Genomic DNA, 6,901 nt, shown 5'->3' with positions numbered 1-6,901 from the left:
GTCTGTGCAACTATGCCAGCTTCGAGGAGCCAAATCGACCATTCTCGAGTACTCAAAATTTTTTACAGCGTGTGTGGGTTCACCCTCACGTGGGTGCCAAGGTAGTTGCCATTGCTCACACCGAAGCACACGGCCATGTATGAATACATACGGCTCACCATCGCTCGCCTCAACCATCACGAATAACAGGTAGTAGTGCCAATTCGAGGTAAAAACTGTTTTTGATCAGTAGAAATGAATGCATTATTTGTTACAGGTACTAATCACCACACCCAAAGCAACTTGATTGCATTCACAACATCCGCAAGCAAGATGTCAACCAGCAGTTAGGTTTCCACATTCGGAGGCAAATATCTGGCAAAGGGTCACATTTAGAGGTATGGTTCCAGTGACTTTTTTGCTCCTATGGGCATGCTCTACAGCCTTATTAAGGTACCAACAGCGTCATTCACATCTCCAACCGTATCTTATAGTTTCCAGCAGACAAAATGTTACTGCTCTGGTCACGTGGTGGCGAGCTTTCAAGTTACAACGATTAGCAGAAGGTAAAATGCAACATTAACACGTAATACAGTAATTTAAACAAGTAAACAAACTGCCGAATATACGACAAACACTAACCAATAAACTAATCGTAATGACATTCTCGACAGCCAAATAATACAAAACTAGATTAATATAATTGTTACAAACTTTAAAAAAACATAGACGAGAAACTGAAAATCGAAAACCACGCTTTACCTTCCCCTTTGCTTTCGTCGTCGAATGCCTCCTGGTGGCTATAATTAAAAACGGGAAAATACTAAAAATATTAATATATTTTTTAAAAATAAAATACTTAAATATTAATATTGCCAGCTCGAAATTATTATTTACTCAAAAAAATAATTATTCGAAAAAAATTTTAATTAATATATTCGTAAATATTAACTTGATGTATTTCCTCCGACTGATAACGAGGCATATTTTTTCAAAATTCTTTGAGTCCAGTAGGCCTTTCTTTTCTAAATCCATTATGGGAGGATGGCGAGGGACAGAGCTCTTCGTAACCGAAAAATTCCTAAGGTTTTTCGACTCATCCGGATTCCAATTCCGGGTGTCCCCAAAACGGTAGGCCGACAGCTTAACCGCTTGGCTTTTTTTTTTTTTTTAACTCTTTCCGCCCTGTGGGCACTAAGAGGGCCTCTTTTAGTAGGCCCATTATGGGTTCGGCCAGGCCCACAATGGGGCGACCGGGTGGTGAGGGACGGGGCCCGACATATCCGAACGGACCACCCCCCGAAAAATTCCTGGGGATTATTCGACCCGTTCGGATTCGATCCCGGGTCCCCAGAGCGGTAGGCTGCCACCTTTACCGCTCGGCCATCCGGCCGTCTAAGCGCTTGGCTATCTGGTCATAGTTAACTAAGTTTCAAAAATATGGGCGTGGTCCCAATGCCTCTTTTATAATACAAAAATGTTAACGTAAATTTCATATAATCTTCATCTCCACTCTAAAGTCACTAGGGGTATATCTATTATTTACAAAAACAATAAGTTCGAAATAATTATTTAGCTTCGTCATTTATTTTACGAGCGGCCGGATGGCCGAGCGGTCAAGGCTAGCAGCCTGCCACCCTGGGGGACCCGGGATCGAATCCGGACGGGTCGAGAAATCCCCAGGAATTTTTCGGGGGGTTGGTCCGTCCGGATATGTCGGTCCCCGTCCCTCACCACCCGGCCGCCTGATTGTGGGTCTGGCCGAACCCATAATGGGCTTGCTATAAGAGGCCCTCTTAGTGCCCACTGTGCGGAAAGAGTTATAAAAAAAAAAAAAAATTTATTTTATGATTGCATCCGTAATCGAATGTTTTGTCGAGGAGACTCCATTGCTCGAGTGAAAATGTTCGTCTGGGTTCTTCCTTTTTGACGACTCCTAGCTTTTTCTTCTACTTTTTTTTTAAGAAATCAGACTTCTAAACTAACTTTTTGTACGGTGCAGCTGTTGTAACTGGCCGTAACAAGGTACTAATTACTATGTACTGTACTTCAATGGTGTTGCTTTCCTTCGCACGTCGATCACTCGTTCTAGAGTCACACTACTACAGGAAGCATCAATCGTCTATGTGAGGACCTGGACAGATTCAAACTACCACTAAAATTCGCATTTAAAAAATTATTTTGTTAAAGACAGAAAAAAGTTGTCTGTCGCGACACGACATCATAAATAGTAAGAGAAATGCGAGACCCAAAATCGGCCATCTCCCGGTTGGGAGATCAGATTCAATTCGAGTTTGACCTCTCCCGTGATCCAAGTTGAAATCCTGTTGCCAATGTAACAGGATTTCACTTGACGTTTTCCAACTGGTCGCTTACCTGTTACATTAGTAACAGGCAAGCGACCAGTTGGAAAGCGAGGATGAGGAAGAGCGACCAATAGAACTGGGCGATATAAGGCGAAACTTTATTTAATCCCGGTCTTCAAGGACACAGCACTCTATTCCAGTAAGCGGGCGGACAGATTTTTCCTTCTTGAGTTATTGTCATCACCGTCGTCTCATCCTTCTAAATGCAGCCGTCCCTTGAATCGAAAGTTCCTGTTAAATACAGTGATTAATATGTGTAAGGAAAACATTGATAAGTTTCAGAACAGAAAAGTTATATTTCATTATCAGTGTTAAAAAGAGAGAGAGAATATATATATATATATATTATATATAAAAGGAAAAGATAAGGGAAAAAGAATATTTGGCCGCTTCACCGGCTGGTAAAATACCTAAGTTAAAAAAGATAGACAGAATTCTCTGCATTGCAGACATCAAAAAGCAAAGGGCTCGTCCGGGAATTGAACCCGGGACCTCTCGCACCCGAAGCGAGAATCATACCACTAGACCAACGAGCCAATATATATTGAAGAATATAAAAAACATGAAAATTATACTTTAGAAGTAAATCTAGTATCAAAAACGTTCGATTCAGCACGACACAGTCCGACTGAAAATCGTTCGGATAATCGGGGTTCGGATTAACGACTCTCTACTGTAGTTTGTCTTGGAGACCATTTGGGCGCCCCTCTGCGAGTGGCTCCCGGTGCATGATACATCCCCTTGCACCTCCCCCCTCGCTACGCCATTGCCTGGGAGTGATTTTCGATTCCAAACTTACATTCAATAAACATGTTGATAAAATCATTAAATCCCTAGATATTCGTCGAGAAATTCTTTTGCGCTTTTGCGAAACTATATATAAACTAGCAGATGAACCCAGCGTTGCTCGCGCTTTTTATAAAAATTATATTTACTTTTATCGTTTTGTTAAATTTCCTGCGAATCGAATGAAGATAGAAATCAATTGATTTACAGAAACCCAATAGCAACTTTGGAATGCGATGTTTGACATTATCTAAGTTAGCTGTATGTGAATGTAACTGCCGAGTTTCGTAGCAATTGGTCGAACGGCCTGATGCTATTTTTTCAGCATCGCTCCTTTTGACTTATCTAGCATGACATTCTTGGACCCGACGTCCCTGTGAATGATTCCTGTCGAAGACACAAACAAATTCATCGTGCAATTTACATTTGTTAAAGATGAATGATTTAAAAAATTACCTCAGTTATGAATAAACATTATGGCCGAAGCTACTTGACCACCGATCATTTTGAGTCGGGCTTCTTCCAAGGGTCCATTATTTTCTAAATAATGAGTTAAGTCCTGTCCATCCAATCGGAAATCTTTGCCGAATTACGGCGACAACAGAATTTATAGAATACGTTTCTACAGAATTCTATAAATTTTCCTCTTTTTAATGGGTTCTTACCTTGGAACTGCGAATCCTCTTTGTTTACGGGGAGACGCTTTGTTTCATGCAGATTTTCGTCATTTTAAGAAAAGTCAATAATAAAAATCATCTACGCTCGAAAAGTTATGGGAGAAAATATTTGAAAAATCGTTATTAACTCAATATTAGTCACAAACGAGTTTGATTTTTCTAGAGAAAGCCTAATGACTTAAATTAACACTTTAAATGTCACGATTAAACAATAATAAACAGTAGTTTTGCACTTACAACGACTTAGAACTTGATAAAATGTTCTTAATATATTTGTCAACTTGGACATTAATTATTAACAGGACTGGTAAACTAGTGTTAAGTGTATATAAGACATTCTTTATTGAGCCTCCTTACAGAAGGCTCAATAAAGAATGTCTGTTTTCTATAAGAACTTTTACTCAATTTTGCATATACACTTAACCCCAATTTAACAGTCCTGTTAATAATTAATGTCCAAGTTGACAAATATATTAAGAATCGAAATAAGGACAATAAGGCAATAATAACTGATAAAATGTTTTTTAAAATATTGTTTTTATTATAATAATTTGTTATAGTGAAGTACTGTTCTTATCTTGATGAGCGCAGACGTGCGTTTTAGAGCTCCAAATTATCCGCCGTAAATCGCGTAATAACAAATTAACCGCCGTAATAACAAATAACAAATAACAAACTTCACCAAATAACAAATTATCCTCCGTAAATCGCGTAATTTACGGCGGATAATTTGTTATTTGGTGAAGTGTGATACATCGTTGGTTTCGGCTTGAAGGGAGGAGTGTAGTGAGATCATCAGTTCAGAGTGGGGTTTGTGTAAGCTGGAATAGTGGCCTTAACATTACGATATGTCCCTAGTAAAGCAGACGAAATGTTAATTAGAAATATTTTCCATGTATTTGATAGATTAACCAATGTAATTGCTAATACCCTTCCAAATAGAAAAATTAAAACGGGCTCTTATCGCGTCGGCATTGTCACTAGAAAAAAGATTCCGAAATATTGGGTAAGAAAATTCCAGTGTTTTATATTGGTAGTAGAAAAGAATGCCACAGATGTGGGAGTGATACGCATGAAGTTAAAGATTGTAAAGAGAAGGCATGTTTTCGCTGTAATAGCCTTAATCATTTAATCAGCCAATGCCCAATATGTTATTATTGTAGACAGGAGCACGACAAAGATAAAGATTGCCCTAAACCTAGTTATGCAGAGATTATTAGTAAAGGTCCCAGAAATGTCTTGAACGGAAAAAGAGCAAAAAGCCTTGAAAGAAAAAAGAAAAAACTCTTGGATAGCGATAAGCAGGATAGTAATAAGCAAAATAGTGATAGGCAAATTAATAAAAAAGACGAACACGAAGTTGACTCAGATGTAGAATCTGAAGCAGAATTAGAAATAGAGCAGGTTAAACAGATTAATCAGAAAACAGTAGATGAAAAAGGAAAAAACCAAATACAGAAACTAGTGGCAAGAAAAAAGAAGATGAAATCTTATTTTACGACTAAACGTTCGTCGATTTCCCAACGTCTCTCCTTCTTTCATTCCAACACATTTAGTTAGTGGCATACAAAAGAACACGAGCATTTGCTAAGATCCTAGTACAGCAAATTCACAAGGTCTGCTCCAGTGGAGTCTTCTCGTCGCACACGTTTTCCATCCCCGTATATTATTTTCTTTCTCGTCCCGCACAATTGAATCCTGCACACTCCACTCCTCTTTATCGAATCGGCACTTTTCGCATTTCGCCGCACAGTTTCAAAATTTCTCACAGCAAGGAATCAGTTTTATGTCCTTGTACGTGGTCGCGACTGGCTTTGTCCATGCGCCGCGTAATTAGTCATCGTTTTCGTCTCGTTTTACAGCAGCAAATCCGAATGGTCTATCAGCCTCAATCGTACAGATTGACGTTCGGACACAGTTTTCGACTGGCTCGCAAAACAATGCACGAAACTTTCAACAAAACAATGTGTATATTCCCGACTATTACTCTATTCTCTAGCAGAGTGTTAGATGTTGACAGGAATATTTATTTCACTTTGTTACAAACGGGCAGAAAAAAATTTCTCGTTTAAGCGAACGCCGCTAAAAACGAAATAGCATCTTGCGAGAATGGTGATCAGAGCCGAGCATTTTTATTTTGGTTGCTCGGCTCCGATTACCACTTTCGCAAGCTTCACTACCGAAGAAAAAAAAACGGGCTCGTCCGGGATATCTCGCACCCGAAGCAAGAATCATTTCACTAAACTAACGAGCCTCGGGTCATGCCTAGGGTTGCCAACTCAGTGGGTCAGAAATCCGGGAGTATTCTCGAATGCAGCACCCTACCTGGCGGAAAGTTCGAAAGTACGAAAAACCATGTATATCAAACCCAAACTATTTAAACTCCATAACTGATAATCTAAGCTTTTAAACCCATAAACCGGGGGACAGTTAATAATGTAATTTATTTATTTATTGTTTATGTAAAATAAATTGGAAAATATCTTTTCGGAATCCATAAAAACGTTTTCTACATAAACAATAAATAAACTAACTGTGGGGTTTAAAACACTTAGGTTATGGAGTTATGGGGTTTAAAATAGCTCGGGTTTATTATATATGGTTTTCGTACTTTTGAATTTTCCGCCAGGGAGGGTGTTGCATTCGAGAGCACTGTCCAGGAAGTGACATAAAAAATACAACGAAAATCTAATATTTTTTACACTGCGAGCAGCTTGCAATGCCTTTTGATTGGAGACGATAAAATCATAAAATTCTTTACAGGTGTATTTGAAATTTGTGCACACTTGTATTTCAGATTTTACGTGTGTTTCACTCAGTCGATTACGTCTTTTTGACCAAAGTTCGTTTACTACGCTGAAAACACGTTTGGCAGCGGCGTTTGCGATAGGAATCGCTAGTGAATGCAACAAATTTTTTTTTTTATATCTTTGCCAGATTCGCCCACACAGTTTTCAAAAAAATTGACCCAACGCGAGTCTACTCTCTTTGTTTTGCTTGCCACAACTTCACGAATTTCTCTTAGTAAACAGTAATCGTCATACAATTTATCCTCATTTATAGGCACATTCAAAGAAGAACTCAGATCTTTTA

At 38.8% G+C, this 6,901-nt stretch overlaps 1 non-coding gene across 1 annotated transcript; it reads right to left on the bottom strand.

Moving 5' to 3' along the window:
• Positions 1–2,809: 2,809 nt before the first annotated feature.
• On the bottom strand, positions 2,810–2,881 carry TRNAP-CGG (transfer RNA proline (anticodon CGG)). Its single transcript has one exon. It is a non-coding gene; the product is annotated as a tRNA-Pro (tRNA).
• Positions 2,882–6,901: the final 4,020 nt, after the last annotated feature.

Source organism: Centruroides vittatus, unplaced genomic scaffold (assembly GCF_030686945.1).
Source record: "Centruroides vittatus isolate TY-2023 unplaced genomic scaffold, ASM3068694v2 contig_461, whole genome shotgun sequence".
Classification (NCBI taxonomy): Eukaryota; Metazoa; Arthropoda; class Arachnida; order Scorpiones; family Buthidae; genus Centruroides; species Centruroides vittatus.
This window is presented reverse-complemented; position numbering and strand designations above follow the sequence as displayed.